At 45.9% G+C, this 17,147-nt stretch overlaps 1 pseudogene; it reads right to left on the bottom strand.

The window, feature by feature from the left end:
• LOC138843462 (E3 ubiquitin-protein ligase RNF167-like) overlaps window positions 1–15,646 on the bottom strand; it is a 55,302-nt pseudogene extending 39,656 nt beyond the window's left edge.
• Window positions 15,647–17,147: the final 1,501 nt, after the last annotated feature.

The following is a 17,147-nucleotide window of genomic DNA, read 5'->3' as shown; positions in this document are numbered from 1 at the left end:
TAGTTCATTCGCTAAGTGCCTGCAACTTCCAGGGCTGGCCCAGGCTGAAGCCAGGAGCTCATTACTTAATCTGGAGCATTTACTGTGGTAGAGACGCAAGCACTTGAGCCATCATCTGCTGCCTCCCAGGGTGCACACTAGCAGGAAGCTGGGTCAGAATTGGAGCAGTCAGGACTCAAACCAGGTGCTCTTGATACGAGGTGCGGGCATCTCTAGCAGCCACTTAAGCTCCTGTGCCAAATGCCTGCCCCTGAAGCAGTGACATTTGTAATCTCTCTCTTTTTTTTTTTTTTTTTGCTACTGTATCCAGAACTTGTATTGCTGGAAGATACTTTTGTTTATTTTATTTATTTATTTAATTTTTTGACAGGCAGAGTTAGACAGTGAGAGAGAGAGAGAGAGACAGAGAGAAAGGTCTTCCTTCCATTGGTTCACTCCCCAAATGGCTGCTAAGGCCGGCATGCTGCGCCGATCCGAAGCCAAGAGCCAGGTGCTTCCTCCTGGTCTCCCATGTGGGTGCAGGGCCCAAGCACTTGGGCCATCCTCCACTGCCTTCCCAGGCCACAGCAGAGAGCTGGACTGGAAGAGGAGCAACCAGGACAGAATCCGGCGCCTCAACCAGGACTAGAACCCGGTGTGCCGGAGCTGCAGGTGGAGGATTAGCCTAGTGAGCCATGGCGCAGGCCGATACTTTTGTTTATTTGTTTGTTTAAATTTCCAACTGCCTTAGTCCCTTTAAAAATACATTAGTCACAGAAAAATAGAGTCTGACTCTGGCACTTTTAAATTTGTTGTCATGGCTTTGACCCGGCCTTGGGAGGTCAGGGGCTTTGCCCAAGGTCGCAGCGTTGGTGACTGTGGCTAGCCTCCTCTGCACTGCGCTGGAATCAGCTGGCTCTGGGAGCTCTGTTCTGTCTAGCCGCTAGACCACACTGTCTTCTAAATGAATCCAAAGTCCTGCTGAGAGCAGGAAGGAAGCTCCTCAACTCACTTGATTGCTTTTTGTCAAGACTTTCAAGGTCAGGAATCAGGGACAGTAAGAACAGCTGTTTCACAGACAAGTGACCAGGATCAATGCCACCTTTTGAACCGTCAGTGTTTTCTTTAGTTAATTATTGCTGAGAAAAGCATGCCTATCGGTAAAAATAAATGACAAAGATTGTACGTGTGATAGTCTTTTGAACTCTTTTAAAGAAAAATGTATTTCCATCGTACCTAGGATTAGAGAGCTAACAAATTTTGAAAACCTGCTATGTGTCAGGTGCCTTACATTTATTTTCTTAGATAGTAGTCATAATAAACCACAGTAATGCTGTAATAAGTGTGATGATCTCCACTTACTGCTATAGAACTGAGAGTTCTAAGTTTTTTTTTTTTTTTTAAGATTTATTTATTTATTTGAAAGTCAGAGTTACAGAGAGGCAGGGAGAGAGGTCTTCTATCCTCTGGTTCACTCCCCAAATGGCTGCAATGGCTGGAGTTGTGCCAGTCTGAAGCCAGGAGCCTCTTCCAGGTCTTCCATGCAGGTGCAGGGGCCCAAGGACTTGGGCCATCTTCTGCTGCTTTCCCAGGCCATAGCAGAGGCTGGATCAGGAGTGGAGCACCAGGAATTGAACTGGCGCCCATATGGGATGCTGGCTCTGCAGGCGGTGGTTTTACCTGCTACATCCCTGTGCCAGCCCCCAGAGGGTTTTATTTATTTTTTTTTTAAAGAAAACTTGCCTAAGTTCCCACAATTGGTAAATGTTATAATCAACATCATGTTCCATCCACATTGAACACATAGTAGAAGTAGGAAGAATTTATATAAGTTTGAAAATATTTGGTTGACTATGCCAAAGTGACATCTTTTGTATCATCGTTATAAAATTCCCTCACCTTTTTTTTTTCTTTAATAGTCTCAGAGTACATTAAAAGAATTTTGGATGAGTTCACAATTTTTCTTTTCTGTAGTTATGTCATAATCGTAACCAGCAGAGTTTTATAATTTTCCCACTGAATTTGTCATTGGTCTATAATAGGGGTTCAAGGGCTTTGGGGCTGATCAGGGAAAAGGATGACCAGAGAGGCAGTGACAAACAAGTTTACAGGATGGCACTAGGCCAGGCTTGTTGGAAAGGGACTGTTCCACATGGCCTGAGTCCATCCAGAGACTACTGGTCAGGGAGGATGCCAGGGGAAGTTCTGGGGGAGAGAGGGTGCATGGAGGGGCTTGGATGGAGTCTCCAGGCCAGACAGCTCTGGAGGGCAGCATTGGCCGCGGGCCTTATGACGGCAAGGCCCCGTCGTATCAATCGGTAACAGCTGTTGGGTGAGGTTTTATGGGGTATGCAAAACAGGCAAGCTCTAGGCAGCTACAAATTTTATTGGTCAAGCTATTTTAAAAATAACTGGATGTGTAAAAATTTGAGCTTGGTGCCAGTAGGATTTTGAGCTAATGGGTCTCAGCCTGCACTGAAGAAATAAACAATCTTGGGGCCAATACACAGAGGCTATCTTTGGCTCTCTTACATAGCATTCTATCCTAAGGCGCCATTAATTGTTCTGGGAACAGAGAATGGCTTTTGATCATAGAACAGTGTTTCATTCAACTACAAAATTTATGAGTTCAATGATATTACTCTCTATGGTTTTATTTACCTATTCTTGTATAAAGAACAAACATTATTGATAGTAAAGGGAAGTGGGTATTCCTACTCTCAAATATAATTTTATACTATAGAATTGAATAACATAATCAAATATTTCTATCTTCAGCTAGAATCACCTTAGGATTCAATGTTTAATTGCGTTTTATTCATATATGTTTTACTATATATACATTGAAGAAAGGGCCAGTGAAACCTTAAATTACCCTTCCAACTTATAGATACATATGTATTTGCTTTTAGTTAGTGAAGGCAATTCTTGCTTTGATTAGAGCAGTTCCTAGTTTCATTGGAATTTGAAACTCTTACCACTGATGTGTAAGCCTACTGCAAGCCCTTTGCTGTCTTGCCTCTTGGCCCTGATCTTGCTGGAAGCTCTAGGCAGCCTCCCAAGTTCACACTCATCCAGGCAACAGCCTCCGTACCTCTAGACCCCAGGGTGAATACGTCAAATTCCCCTAAGACTGTGCTATGGTTTAATATGATTTGGCTCCCAGACTCACGCAGATGGTTAAATCTCAAAGTTACAAGTTCATGGTACTAAGAAGGTGGAAACTTAATCCAAATCTGGTGTTTAGGAGGTGGGCCTAATGAGAGGTCCTTATGTCATTGGGGTGTGCTCTTGGAAGATGATTCTCACATGATATTTTGTATAAAAATCTGAGTTGGGGGTCTGCACTGTGGCCTAATAGGCTAAGCCTCCACCTATGGTGCCTGTATCCTATATGGACGCCAATTCATATCCCAGCTGCTCCTCTTCTGATCCAGCTCCCTGCTAATGCACCTGGGAAAGCAGGGGAGGATGGCTTACATGGTTGAGCCCCTGCACCTGCGTGGGAGACCTGGCAGAAGCTCCTGGCTCCTGGCTTTGGATTGGCCCAGCTCTGTTCAATGCGGCCATTTGGGCAGTGAGCCAGTGGATGGAGGACCTTTCTCTCTGTCTTTCCCTCTCTCTGTCTGTAACTCTACCTCTCAAATAAAATAAAAAAAAATCTGAGTGGGGCTCAGTTGTTTTCTCGGAATCAGCTCAGCATGTGACCCTTCCTCTGCACACACTCCATCATTGCCATCCTCCATTCTCACTAGACGATCAAACCAATGGGGTCCACCCCATTGCGACCCTCTAAACCCATGAGTCAAAGTAAACCTCCTTCCCTAGTGAAGAGTTTGTCTTAGAGACTTTGTTACAGTGACAAAACCCTGACGAATGCAGACATTAGTCAATACACACTGCCTTGTGGTCTCATTGTAGCCCTGGGTATGTGCATCAGAATTTTTTGGTTCTCTGCTCTCCATAATTCCATGAAGGAAATCTGTTCTCAAATCTGTTCTCTTCAAATCAAATCTCAAGGCTTTTGGCATGTTCTGCTTTTTGGACCAGCTTGGGTACCTCCAAGGTGCTATGCCTAGTTTCTCTCTTTGAGTGGGTGAAACTTTGTCCCACCAACCTCAACTTTGAGGCTGTAACTGACACTAAAAAATGATCAGAAACATCCCATCTGTTACACCATAATTTACACAAAAGATGATCTCCTGGAAGAGAAAAATCCACTTAGGAAGAACAAGGGGAAGGGAACTAAATATCTGCTGAGAATGCACTATGTCATAGTACATCATATGAATGATCCCACATGCTCTTCGTGAAAATTATAAAAATTAGGAATTGTTCTTTCCAAAATTAACGAGTACACCAAAGCCGGGGGACTCTACTTATGATCAAAGTGATGATTCAAATGATCAAAGTGATGATTCAGATCAGATTTTGAAATGCACATGAAAATTATTAGAGTTTCTAAAAATGTCAGTAATCATTCCATTTCCAAATAATTCTGATGTAAATGAAATTAAACCAGTTAGAGACCAAGAAATTGTTTTACATTTTTATTTAAGGTATATAAATTTCATATATTTCATATATAAAGATTTAGGAACTAGTGATACTTCCCACCCTACCCTCCATCCCCCCACACTCACACCCTTTCTCCTCCTTCCTCTCTTATTCCCTCTCTTAATTTTTACAATGATCTACTTTCAGTATACTTTATACTCACAAGATTAATCCTGCACTAAGTAAAGAGTTCAACAAATAGTAAGAAGACAGACACTGTTCCTCAATAGTAGAGACAAGGGCTGTAAATAATCATTGAATCTCAAAATGTCAAGAACTATTTTAAAACTTACAGAATAATTTACTTTTCCACTTTTCGATTTTTATCATTTTTAAGTGAATGGTTATTTTTGAGAAATTCTGTAGATATATTACATAATTAAAATATACAAAAGAAGATCTTTCTATACATTAATTTGTTGAACACATAGGCAGTTTATTTTTATTGGTGACTATTTTGTTTAGTACAACTGATTTTTTTAAACGATTTATTCATTATTTGAAGGCAGAGTTACAGAGAGGTAGAGGCAGAGAGAGATCTTCCAACTGCTGGCTCACTCCCCAGATGGCCGCAAGAGCCAGAGCTGCGGACATCTGAAGCCAGGAGGCAGGAGCTTCTTCCAGGTCTCCCATGTGGTGCAGGGGCCCAAGGACTTGGGCCATCCCCTACTGCTTTCCCAGGCCATAACAAAGAGCTGCATCGGAAGTGGAGCAGCCAGAACTGGAACTAGTGCCCATATAGGATGCCGGCACTGCAAGCGACGGCTTTACCTGTTAGGCTACAGCATCAGCCTCTAGTACAACTGATTTTTTTTTTTTTTTTTGACAGGCAGAGTGGACAGTGAGAGAGAGAGACAGACAGAGAGAAAGGTCTTCCTTTGCCATTGGTTCACCCTCCAATGGCCACTGCAGCCAGCGCGCTGCGGCCGGCGCACAGTGCTGATATGAAGCCAGGAGCCAGGTGCTTCTCCTGGTTTCCCGTGGGGTGCAGGGCCCAAGCACTTGGGCCATCCTCCACTGCACTCCCGGGCCACAGCAGAGAGCTGGCCTGGAAGTGGGGCAACCGGGACAGAATCTGGTGCCCCAACCGGGACTAGAACCCGGTGTGCCAGTGCTGCAGGCGGAGGATTAGCCTAGTGAGCCATGGCGCCGGCCTAGTACAACTGATCTTTTTTTTAAAATTTTATTTTATTTTATTTAATGAACATAAATTTCCAAAGCACAGCTTATGGATTACAATAGCTCCCCCCATAACTTCCCTCCCACCCACAACACTCCCCTCTCCCACTCCGTCTCCTCTTCCATTCACATCAAGATTAATTTTCAATTATCTTTATATACAGAAGATCAGTTTAGCATATATTAAGTAAAGATTTCAACAGTTTGCTCCCACACAGAAACACAAAGTGTAAAATACTATTTGAGTACTAGTTATAGCATTAATTAAACACCTAAGAGTAATTGTGTATTAATTACAGAGTTCAACCAATAGTTTTAAGTGGAACATAAAAAATACTAAAAGGGTAAAGTATTAAGTTCTTTTTTTGTTTGTTATATAGTTTTTTTAATTTAATAAATGTGAATTTACAAAGTGCAGCTTTTGTATTGTTGTGGCTCCCCCCCCACAACCTCCCTCCCTCCCGCGGCCCTCCCCTCTCCCACTCCCTCTCCCATCCTGCCCTTCATCAAGTTTCATTTTCAATTACCTTCATATACTGAAGATCAACTTAGTATACACTAAGCAAGGATTTCAACAGGCTGCACTCACACAACCGTACAAGGTATAGGGTATTGTTCGACTAGTAGTGTTGTTTTTGAGTTTCATAGTAAAACACATTAAGGACAGAGATCCTACGTGGGAAGCCTGTACTCAGTGACTCCCGTTGTTGATTTAACAATTGACACTCTTATTTATGATGTCAGCAATCACCCGAGACTCTTGCCATGAGCTGTCTAGGCTATGGAAGCCCCTTGAACAACTGATCTTAATTGTGCCCTTTAGCTTCTTTACACAAAAATGTCATAAACAGGGGGCAGGTGTTTGACATAATAGTTAAGATGCTATCTGGGACACCTCCATCCCATGTTGAAATGCCTTGTTTTGAGTCCCACCTCTCTCTGCTCCAATTCCAGCTTCCTGTTAATGGGTACCCCAGGAGGCAGCAGGTGGTAATGACTTAAGAAGTTGGGCCCCTGCCACCCATGTAGGAGACCTAGGTTGAATTCTGGGCTCCTGACTTGAGCCTGGTCCAGCCCCAGCTCTTTCAGGAATTTGAGTGAATCAGTTAATGGGAGATCTCTATTTGTCTGTCTGTCTTTGTCTTTCTCTTTCTGCCTTTCAAATAAATAAGTAAAATGTTTAAAGATGCCATATACATATGTTAACTTAAAACCATTAAATTGCAAAGTTGCATGTCTTATGTTATCTCCATTTTTAAACTCCTTTATTGAGGTATAATTGACATATGGAATAAGTATAATAAACTGCATATTTTTGAAATGCACACTTTGAGGCCGGCGCCGTGGCTTACTTGGTTAATCCTCCGCCTACGGCGCCGGTATCCCATATGGGCGCCGGGTTCTAGTCCCGGTTGCTCCTCTTCTAGTCCAGCTCTCTGCTGTGACCCGGGAGGGCAGTGGGGGATGGCCCAAGTGCTTGGGCCTGCACCCGCATGGGAGACCAGGAGAAGCACCTGGCTCCTGGCTTTGGATCAGCACAGCACCGGCCGTAGTGGCCATTTGGGGAGTGAACCAATGGAAGACCTTTCTCTCTCTCTGTCTCTCTCTCTCTCTCTGTCTATAACTCTACTTGTAAAATAAATGATAATAAAGTGCACACTTTGATAAATTTTAACATATATCTGTGTCCACAAAATCATCACCACAATCAAATTAGTGAAGATAGCTGTCACCCTCTGAAGATTTCTTGGCTGCCTTTGTGTGTGTGTGTGTGTATTATTTACTAATATAGTTACCAATAAATGGCACTTTCAAAAAATGATTTATTTATTTGAAAGGCAGAGTTACAGAGAAAGAGGAGAGACAGAGACAGAGAGGTCTTCCATCCACTGGTCCACTCCCCAAATGGCCATAAAAGCCGGGAATGGGCCAGGCTGAAGCCAGGAGCCAGGAGCCTCCTCTGGATCTGCTATGTGGGTGCAGGGGCCTAAGGACTTGGACTGTCTTCCACTGCTTTCCCAGGCACTTCAGCAGGGAGCTGGATCGGAAGTGGAGCAGCTGAGACATGAACCGGCGATCACATGGGATGCTCATGCTTTAGGCCATGACTTAACCCACTGTGTCACAGTGCCAGCCCTGTGTGTGCATTATTTATTGTTTATTTACTTGAGAAAGAGAGTGAGCCAGCAGTCTCAGAGTGTGCTGATTCACTCCCTAGTCACTTGTAGCGACCCCAGCTGGGGTGGAACTGGGAGCCTGGAACTCAACTCAGATCCCTCATGTGGGTGGCAGGGACCCAATTACCTGAACCATCACCACTGCCTCCCAGGGTCTGCATGAGCAGGAAGCTGGAGTGAGAGCACCAGGACTCCAGTCCAGGTACTCCGACAGGCCTCCTAATGGGCGTCAACCGCTGGACCCAGCACCCTCCCCTCCTGCGCCTCTCTGGATAATTCCCTTCACCTACTCTTCACATGCAATCACCCATCTGCTTTCTGTTCCTATCCGTTAGTTTGCAGTCTCTAGAGCTGTACGTAAATGGACGCATTCTGTGTATACCCTTTTTGTCGGGCTTCTTGCACTCAGCGTAACTATTCATCCATGCAGTTGCGATTCATCCCTTTGTATCGTGAACATAGACATCATACAACAAGTTTATCTTTTCACTGACTGAGGGCCGTTTGGATTGAATCCAGTTGTTTTCTAAACTCCTAGGGAACATCTGTGTGCAAGTCTTTACATGGACATATGCTTTCATTTCTTTTGGGTAAATAACCAGGAGCACACTGGTTGGATCATATAGTAGACAAGTACTTAGCTTTTTTTTTTTTTGACAGGCAGAGTGGACAGTGAGAGAGAGAGACAGACAGAGAGAAAGCCGTTGGTTCACCCTCCAATGGCCGCTGCGGCCGGTGCGCTGCAGCTGGTGCACCGCGCTGATCCAAAGCCAGGAGCCAGGTGCTTCTTCCTGGTCTCCCATGCGGGTGCAGGGCCCAAGCACTTGGGCCATCCTCCACTGCACTCCCGGGCCACAGCAGAGAGCTGTACTGGAAGAGGGGCAATCGGGACAGAATCCGGCACCCTGATTGGGACTAGAACCCGGTGTGCTGGTGCCGCAAGGTGGAGGATTAGCCTAGTGAGCCGCGGCGCCGGCTGTACTTAGCTTTTAAAGAAACTGTCGAAGTGTTTTCTAAAGCAGACTACAATATCCCATTCCCAGGAGTAATTTGAGGAGAGTTATGGTCTTCTGGTCCTGGCTGATGCTTGGTCAATTCAGTCTTTATAGCTTTAATCATTCTAGTAGCTGTGGCAGACTATCTCATTGTGGTCTCAATTTTCATTTCCCCAATGACAAGTACTGTTGGACATCTATTCAAATATACTTATTTTCCACCTATATCAGTTCAAATCTTTTGTGTGTTAAGAAAAGTTGTCAGGGCTGGCACTGTGGTATAGTGGGTAAAGCTGTTGCCTGTAGTGCCGGCATCCCATATGGCTGCTAGTTAAAGTCCCAGCTGCTCCACTCCCAATCCAGCTCTCTGCTGTAACCTGAGAAAGAAGTAGAAGATAGCCCAAGTCCTTGAGCCCCTGCACCCACGTGGGAGACAAGGGGGAAGCTCCTGGTTCCTGGCTTTGGATTGGCGCAGCTCTGGCCATTGTGGCCAACTGGGGAGTGAACCAGCGGATGGAAGACCTCTCTCTATCTCTCTCTGCCTCTCCTTCTCTCTCTGTGTAACTCTGACTTTTAAATAAATAAATAAATCTTTAAAAAAATGTTGTCTTTACTTTTACAAAAATAAAAAAGAATAAAATAATATAGGGTATATATAAAGAGAAAAGATTTGGAGAAATGGTTCCCAAACCAATAAAGTAGACATCTATGGAAAGTAAAACCAAAGAGGAATTTAAATTTATAAGTTATGCATTCCTGAAATGCTTGAATTTTTGGGTAATGAACATAAATTACTTTGCTTATCAGAAAAAGGGATTTGTCATCCTTGTTTTGCAAAATGTGCATTCAAGATAATGCTGATAGATTTGGTGAAGAGTGCTGAGAGCATCCTTCTGGAATTTGGGGAAATGGAATTGTATACGGTAACTGCTCCCCTCTCAGACAGCATCGTAAGGATGGTTGACAGGACCAGAACGTCTGGGGACTTTGCTGGAGGGAGAGGTCGTATGGGATCAGGGTTCTGCTCGACTGGGTTTTGCTTTGCAGGCATGGTTGGGGAGGCAGAGAGGAATCTGAGTCAAGCTTGTGGAGAGACAGGTGAAGAGTTGTGTACTGAGAAGCAGTCAAGGTTAAGGGAAATGGATGTTGGTGACGCCACAGGAAATCACCGCCAGTGCTAGGACTAAAGTGGTAATGGGAGGCAAGAGTTACTGGGAGCTGGCCAGGGACAAAGCCACAGGAGAGGGCTTGCCAGCCAGGAGGGTGGCCTTGGGCAGGCTCGCAACTGTTGTTATCCTGTAGCCCTGTAGGCAGTAAAATAAGCTTCTCTTCCTGCCCCCTGATTTCTGGAACCAACTGGAAGCCAGATGGCAGGGGAGCCATGAGTTTGTCTGTGTAGCTCAGTGGGCAGATTCAAAGAAGAGCTGGAAAGGATAGTTAATGAGTCTGGAGGGGCATGTGGAGGGCATCTCCACACTGACTTCCAAAGCCCTATGCTCCCCGTATAGCAGGCATTTCAACTACCCTTTTCTTTTCTTTCTTTCTTTCTTTTTTTTTTTTTTTTCAGACAGGCAGAGTGGACAGTGAGAGACAGAGAGAGAAAGAGAGAAAGATTTTCCTTTAAACCACTGGTTTACCCTCCAATGGCCGCTGCGGCCGGCATGCTGCAGCTGGTGCACCGCGCTGATCCGAAGCCAGGAGCCAGGTGCTTCTCCTGGTCTCCCATGCGGGTGCAGGGCCCAAGTACTTGGGCCATCCTCCACTGCACTCCCTGGCCACAGCAGAGATCTGGCCTGGAAGAGGAGCAACCAGGACAGAATCCAGCCCCCTGACAGGGACTAGAACCTGGTGTGCCGGCGCTGCAGGCGGAGGATTAGCCTATTGAGCCACGGCGCTGGCCACAACTACCCATTTCTAAGCCAGACAATTATGAGACATTTTCAACCAAGTTTTTAATTTCATTGTGGTCACAGACTTCAAAATGTGCATTTTAGACTTTTAAAAAGTTCACGGAAGGCCGGTGTTGTGGCGAAGCAGGTTCAGCCACCACCTGTGATGACGGATCCCATATCAGAGTGCTGGTTTGAGTCCCAGCGGCTCCACTTCCAGCCCAGCTCCCTGCTAATGTGCCTGGGAAAACAGCAGAAGACAGCCCAGGTACTTGGACCCCTACCACCCATGCAGGAGACCTGAATGGAGTTCCTGGTTGCTGGTTTCAGTCTAGACCAGCCCTGGCCATTGTGGCCATTTGGGGAGTAAATCAGTGGATGGAAGATCTCTTTCTCTCTGTCTCTCATTCTCTGTCATGCTTTCAAATAAATAAAAGAAATCTTTCAAAAAGTTCATTAAGATGCACATTATGAAAAAACTGCACATAGATTGCAAATTTTTTGGGAGAAAATACGCTTATCTTTTTTTTTTTTTTTTTTGGACAAGCAGAGTGGACAGTGAGAGAGAGAGAGACAGAGAGAAAGGTCTTTCTTTACTGTTGGTTCACCCCCCAATGGCTGCTGCAGCTGGCACGCTGCAGCTGGCGCACTTCGCTGATTCGAAGCCAGGAGCCAGGTGCTTCTCCTGGTCTCCCATGCGGGTGCAGGGCCCAAGGACTTGGGCCACCCTCCACTGCACTCCTGGGCCACAGCAGAGAGCTGGACAGGAAGAGGAGCGACCGGGACTAGAACCCGGTGTGCTGGTGCCGCAGGCGGAGGGTTAGCCTATTGAGCTGCAGCGCCGACCAAGAAAATAAGCTTATCTTTTAATTCTAGTGTTCTGTGAACTTTTTGAAGTAGCTTTGTATAAGCACCTACAAACACATTTTTTATATTTGCTTATTTCTTTTGAAAGTCAGAGTTACAAAGAGAGAGAGAAAATCAGAGGAAAAGAAAATCTTCCATCCAATGTTTCACTCTTCAGATGTCCGCAACAGTCTAAGGCATGGCCAGGCATAAGCCAGTAGCCAGGAGGTTGATCTGGGTTTCCCACGAGGGTGGTAGAGGCCCAAGCACTTGGGCCATCTTCTGCTGTTTTCCTAGGCACATTAGCAGGAAGCTGGATTGAAAGTGGAACAGCTAGACACGAACCAGTGCCTATATGGGATGCCAGCATCCCAGGTGGTGGCTTTACCCACTATGCTACAACCTTGGCCCCAAGCATTTACATAAATTTCATCCAGTAATTGCCTTCTTAGAGAAACAGAACTTTTTTTAAATAATGAATTTGATATATTTACTTAAATTCTTCTAAAAAATTGGCTAATATTAAAAATATTTTTGAAATAAACCCAAATTGTGCATGTAATATAAAATTAAAAATTCATTGAGGAATTTTTGCTTAAAAGGAAATTTCAAAATGACAAAAGATTTCCTTTGCACTTCAATAAGAACTTGACTTTTAACTGACATGATAGCACTTGCCAACTTTGACAGTCCACAGACATCAACTTTAACATCAAAGACAGTTAAGTGATGAGACTTTTGACTTACAAGGGCAGGTAGCTACAGATGGAGTCAAAATTCTCATAGCATGCATTTGCAAGTGAGGGTTGGCTTGTATGAAAGTATACCAAATTCTCAAAGGCTGTTTGAGTTGAATTCCATTTGTAGCATTTCTCTGGCCTCAGGTCATGGAGAACATTTTGCCACCGGCACTGCTAGGTAGCATTCTGAGCAGTAGAAACCTGCAAAGGATTCTTCCATGTTTCCAAGTGCCACAGTGCCTTTCTGTAATGGGATGGCCGCCCTGAACTCAAGTGGCTGGAACTTCCCCAGACTTGGGGACATTTCCATCCAGGCTTTTTCACTCCCAGACAGGGGGCTTCATCCAAAAATTAGGAATTTCTCAGAAACTCCCAACACGCTAAGTAAGGAACCTTGAGTTAGGTATGTGAGCTCCAAATGTCAACTGCCCAGGTCAAAAAATTCAAAATTAAGAAAAAAGTTTCTTTCCATTCCCTTGACAACATAAGCAAGGGATGTGCCTCTGTATGCCTTGATTCCTTAGCAATGGAGTGATATAGTTTCTATCTGATGAGATTGTTGTGAGAATTAGTTATTAGAGGGACGAGTGGCATTTTGTTGTTATTCAAATGACCATATATAGCGAAAAGTATCTTCCCTTCCATTCCTTCTTCTGTTCATTTATTCTTATTCTTATTTGCTCACTGAACCTGTTTTATTAACCCAAGAAGACCCAGTCTCTTTGCCCTTTACTTCCACCCCCTAAAAGAGTGGGGTTAGGTAAGGGAGAAAGCTGGGGTGGAAATGTCTTTTGTCCTTCAATTTAGGAGACTTGTGGGAGAAGGGGCCATGCTGAGGGTCATCAGAGGTGGCTAATGGGGATAGTTTTAGACCAGGATGGCAGGTCAAGTGGAAGAGGAGGGACCAGGAAAAACAAGAGGGGTTGGGGATAGGAAACAGAAGGAGGTGGGAATGTTGGGCTGTCAAGGGGTTCAGGTTCTTGTCTCTCTTTTTTCTTTTTGATGAATTCCAAATTTTCATTCCCTTATTACAGATTTGTTCAAATATGATTCTAAATCAAGAAAAACAGAGCCTTAGGCTTATCGAAAATGACTCTGGGACAGGCTGCCCGAGTGACTGCAAGAGAAAGAGCCAGCTTTTAAATTAGACTCTTTAAAGGGTAGATTCAGATCCTCCATCAACTTCATTAAGTTTAAGGAACACTTACTTCTGTAGGGTCCAATCATGGTCTAGGGCTTTTCCACCCAGGTAAAGCATACAGAACTGTGGGGGTGGGAAGGCGTGGGGGCAGAAACAAGTGCTTTTCAATGTTTACATCTCACCCACAGGAATCAATCTCAGCCACATCCCTTATCCCTCTACAGGGTCTGACTCTGCAGCTCCAGAGAAGTGCGAGGAGGAGGAGGTAGCAGCAATACACAGGATTCCTCAGAACGCTACCCCCACCAGACTGAGCACTGGCCCACAGAGTTATGGAGCCTGCTTCTGCTGGCTCCAAGGTCTGTACCTGACCCACAGTGGACCTAAAGAAGCTACATATCATGTCTGGGCCCTGGAAGTGCATCTCAGGTTCTTGTCTCTGATGTATGAAAGAGTAAGAGGGTGAGGCCGGCGCTTCGGCTCAGTAAGCTAATACTCTGCCTGCGGCGCCGGCACCCCCAGTTCTAGTCCCGGTTGGGGTGCTGGATTCTGTCCCCCTTGTTCCTCTTCCAGTCCAGCTCTCTGCTGTGGCCCAGGAAGGCAGTGGAGGATGGCCCGAGTGCTTGGGCCCCTGCACCCGCATGGGAGACCAGGAGGAAGCACCTGGCTCCTGGCTTTGGATCAGTGCAGCGTGCCGGCCGTAGAGGCCACTTGGCGGCGGGGGTGGGGTGGGGTGAACCAACAGAAAAAGGAAGACCTTTCTCTCTGTCTCTCTCTCTCACTGTCTAACTCTGCCTGTCAAAAAATAAAAAATAAAAATAAAAAAAAAAAGAAAGAGTAAGAGGATGAGACCCAGATAAAGCTTAGCAGAGGAATGAGATTCATTTGCAAAGCAAAGTACACCCTTAAGAGGGAGTGTAGACACTCTCTGGAGAGCTGCAACCCAGGAGGTTCAGGGTCATTCCTGTATCTTGAGGTATAAGGAGTAGTGTTTGGGCAGAGTTTTCCAGGAAAGGGAGGGATTTCCAGGAATTTGGTGACTGCTCAATTTCTGGCCTTTTTAGGAAGGCTCAGAAGTGTCATGGCATCAGGTACATAATGGGAGTGGGAGTGTCAGCTGTGGCAATTGTATTATAATGATAATGATATATTATGGTAGGTTATAGGGCATCACAGGGATACAGTCAGTAGCCACACTGGATCATTTTGGCCCGTTCAGTTCTGGACAACGCCTTTGTTATCCTAGTGATTTCCAGATCCTGGCCATGCGAGGAGTTTTCAGAGGCAACCTGTGTGTACAGGAGGGGCTGGTGGTGTAGTAATGGTGACATAGTTCTCCTTGCCTGCAAGAGAAAGAGCTGGGCTGGAGCCCAGGCGAAGTCTGTCCTGAGGCAGGGTGCTTTCTTGGTTTCCCTTCCCCATTACTGAATTTCTTCTTCTCGCTCGTCACCCCAGGACCCTGATGAACAGGCCGCTGGCAGACGGGGCAGGTCTGCAGTGTCTGAATGGGTCAGGGGTCCACACGGTGGCTGGACAGGCATGAGTGCAGGGGACTGCTGCAGCCTGTCCCCATCACAGGCGTCGTTCAGATCTCCCTCCTGACAGTCACCGGTGTCCATCTGTTTCAGTTGCTCTTTGGTAAGTCAAAGCTGCTGGAGCCATTTCTAGCGGTGGATACGACAGGCTATCATTACTGCTCCCATGGCCAAGATTGGCAGTCTTACAACCCCAGTGAAAGGAATGAGGTGATAACCCAAGGCGAGGCACCCCAAACCCCTTCTCCTTTACAAGGCGGGCACACACATCCTCAGAGCTCCCCTCTCTGATAAGCACAGAGGGACTCCACATCTGTTGCTGGATTTCCTTGCTGTTTCACACCACATTCAGAGCTGGAATTCACATTGTGTGGCACAGCTGCACCATCCCTAACCTGAGCATTCATGACCCTTGCTGACCAGGACTCCTGTGGAGGGACATCGAGGTCGTAGGTGTTGTCTGGGTGAGTCTTCATAAGGAACCCCTGGAATCCCACTGGGCTCAGGGTAGCCCCAAATGGAGCTGGGATGTTTGCAATGCCTGCACTGACATTGTGATCTGAGATGCTAGAATGAGCCTCTGGCTGGGGCCACTCCCCATAGCACATGGGCGGGAAGGCTGCAGGCTCACGGCAGCAGGAAGGAAGAGGCTGGGGGGCTGCATCGTGGGAGTAGGAGAAGTGGAGTTCTGTGGCCTCTCCTCCCCTTCTTCAGGACCCTGGAGGGTCAGCCACCCCCAGATCCCACTTCCCAGCCACATGGGGCGCAGGGGAAAGAACCTTGGTTTGGGGAGTGAGCTATCCAACCTGTTCAGTGGAGCTGGGGTGGGGGTAGACTCCTTAACAGAGGGCAGCACAGGTGGCAGAGAAGCTTCTGGGGTGCTTGAGGAGGTGGGACTTCCGGCCATGTGGGCCATCATCCCATCTCTTGGAAGAGGTTTCCTGTAGGCAGGGTGAGGTTGTTTCCAGCCTTGGATGCTGGTCTTCTCTGCCCTTCTCTGCCCTGCTCTGGCCACCACAATCTCATTCATGTATTTCTGAATATTTATGGAACTCCCACTTTGAACTCAGCACTGTTCTGTGGGCGCTAGAGATGATTTGGGGTACCCAGGCAGTTAGTTAGGTCTAGGTGAGCTGGATTCTTGCCAGCCTTGTAATGTAATGTTGACCCTTTAACTGTCAGCTTGACACATGCACCTTCCCAGGATGCACCTGCCTCATTTGGAACCAAAAGGAGGAAATACCATGATGACCACATGGAATTTTGATGACCACCTGGAATTTAAATTCCACGTGGAGGTGCCATAAAAAATCCCAGATAGCTTCATGAAAGCTAAGACCCCACCCTGTTTGTTTATTCAATTAAGGCACCACCTCTACCTCATAAAAGAGACTGAGGATGAGGGAAAGGCCTCTTTTCCCCATGGACCACACTTGGAGGACCTCTCTCTCCCATGGGCAACGATAGGTATTTCTCCCTGTGGCATGGCCCACAGTCTCCCGTGAATGTATGTTTACTCTCTCACTTTTAAATTAACTCCTGTCCACACTTGTGCACTGTATCGTGCCCGCATTAGGATTCTGATCTCTGGGGTTGGGAGCCAAGGGCCTGGATTAAAAGTTAAGGTACACAGGCCCTTATTAGAGAAACAATGATCAACGAAAGTAGAATTACTGCCCGCCCATACTGAGCCTACAGTCTGATGGGGAAAAAAAGATGTTAATCACATGACCACAAACACACACGTAAAATTGCTATGAGGAGAAAGGTGCCTGGCTCCATGAGAACCAGTAGCAGAAGGACAGGACTCGTTTGAAGTGTTGTTTGATCTGAGATCATAGAGCTAAGTAGGAGGTATCCAGGAGTCATTTAACTAAGTTCAATTAAGGGACACTTAACTTCCAGACAGCTGGCGGATTTTTGTATAGCAGAGGACAATTTCATAAACCGCTTTCCTAACGAAACTTCTTGAAAGAACAGAAATTGAAAGCCCTGACACCGAACAGGTTGATGGCTCTTGTGGTAGTAAGTGAAATTTTATTCAGGATTTGTCTTTCTCAGTAATGCAGGACAACCTAGACTGGAATGAATCCTGGTGACATGGGAAGT

This window comes from Oryctolagus cuniculus, chromosome 8 (genome assembly GCF_051225735.1).
Source record: "Oryctolagus cuniculus isolate XC-2025 breed Fujian yellow rabbit chromosome 8, ASM5122573v1, whole genome shotgun sequence".
Taxonomy (NCBI): domain Eukaryota; kingdom Metazoa; phylum Chordata; class Mammalia; order Lagomorpha; family Leporidae; genus Oryctolagus; species Oryctolagus cuniculus.
The sequence above is the reverse complement of the archived record's forward strand: the minus strand, read 5'-3'. Positions and strand labels throughout refer to the sequence as shown.